The sequence below is a fragment of the Austrofundulus limnaeus genome, unplaced genomic scaffold (assembly GCF_001266775.1).
Source record: "Austrofundulus limnaeus strain Quisiro unplaced genomic scaffold, Austrofundulus_limnaeus-1.0 Scaffold16, whole genome shotgun sequence".
NCBI lineage: Eukaryota > Metazoa > Chordata > Actinopteri > Cyprinodontiformes > Rivulidae > Austrofundulus > Austrofundulus limnaeus.
The window spans coordinates 2,356,399-2,358,405 of record NW_013952418.1 but is presented as its reverse complement, the minus strand read 5'-3'; positions in this window follow the sequence as shown (position 1 = coordinate 2,358,405).

Here is a 2,007-nt window from a genome sequence, read left to right as displayed (position 1 = left end):
TGTGCAGAATTTAGCTCATCTTGTGTAGCCTTCTTCAACTGGGTTGACTAACGGTTAATCAGTTCTGTACGTACATCTAATTTCTGGGAGTTTTTTTATTGAAATATGTTTGATTGCTCATGAGATATTTCACTATCAGAGTTGATTCCAATGATTAACGCCAAGGTTCAAGGAAAACGTACAGTGTTATGTGTTCAAAATATGTGACTGTTATCTATTTTCTTCACTCTCTGAACTGGTTTTTATCTCTTGCGAAAGAATGAAAGGCAAAATAAAAATCTGTGTTGAAACTTCTTGCTGTTCGGACTCGGTGCAGGCCACGTTTTGCATGCTGACTGCGCTATCTCTCACTTTATGACCAGCTGATTGAAGTCGTTGACTGAAACCTGCACGGCCGCCGAGAACAAATTGAGCCGATATTACTTCTCAATTGAACACTAAATAAGAACTGTGGTCCTTYTGTTTGTTTGTTCATTTTCACCCCAGTTGTGTTTCTTTTGCTTGTTTGGTCATGTGTGATAAATTCAAATATCTCCCAGTTAGTCAATAATTACTCCACACACCAACAAATTTAAATGGTATTTCTTTTTTTCTCGGTTGTTTTCGTGGCGTGCAGCTTTGTGAACGCTCGCTGTCRGCTGCATAACAAGAGGAGCGAAGTAACTTCATCGTCGTACAGATGAAAGTGCAGAAAACAAAACTTTCTGCAAAGTTGAACAAATGGCGGCAAGCAGGGGTGGACTGGGGCAAAAAAGTGGCCCGGGAATTTAGTACCTGATTGGCCCATTCAAGGTCCGGGCTGGCAGAGGATGTTTACTAGAGCTCAAGGCAGAAACAAAAGGCACTGTACAAAAGACAATCAATGTAAGGATGTAATGTTGAGGAATTAACAATGTATTAAGATTGCAGAGCATTATTTAGTGTGCAGGCTTTAAACTTTAGGGTTCCAGTGTATATATGGTCATTTGTGACTAATTTTGATTTTACCTTTATATTACCCAATAGAAAACATTAATATTAACTAACATGGTATCTTTTTTTTCAACACAGCATGATCTATGTGGATTTAAACTTTTTGTTCCCATTTGAACATACTTTTATTGCATATTAGACCTTAATTTACAAAAAATAAAAATACAATAAAAACCCAAGTGGGTAAAGTTATTTGTGAAACCCACTAAAATTTACGATTTTTATCTTTTATAATGCCAATGCATGATGTAAATTTCTAAAACTGATGTTGAAACACTGTAAGGAACAAAGTTTTATAAAATTACTAGCTACTGAGCACAGTTTGGTCCTAGTCCACACAAAATAATGTTTTTTACAGCTAAATGCATTGTTTTAAAGGAGCAATATCATGTAAAACAAACTTTTTTGAGTATTATATCATGTTATAATGTTATACTCACATTAAAAAAAACATGCCCAAAGCCTTGCTCTGACTCATTCATGCATGTTTGAGAAATCCTGCAGAGTTTTTAGGAAGCCATGCTGAGGAGCAAAACGACAGTTGGGGACCAGAAACGTTCCTGGGACGTGTCTTTAAGCCGAACTTCCTCATGGCAGAGTGCCCCTCCCCCCTCCCCACACACCCCGCCCATGACTCCTGTAGGCTCTCTGGTGAAAGTGAAACTTAAACTGTCTGGGCGAGACAGAAGCRGAAGGTGGTTCTTAAAGAGACAGAGGCCAATTTCAAGGTGTTTAGAAGAGGACGTGATGAGAAGATATGTTTATTTTCTACGTAAACATAAAAGCAGCATTTTAATAACAGCTAAATTCAATTCAATTTATATTCTTTATACTGAAACGGTTGTACAGCGCAATGAAATGCTTTTAAGCTAGATCTCCAGAGCAGCAACAAAGGACATAGTGCAGACAAGACAAGACATAACGTGCATAAACATTARACACAAACATTAAATACACAATCGTGTGTATGAAGTGAACTAGGTGTGAACAACGGACAGTCTATGGAACTAGGTGTGAACAACGGACAGTCTATGG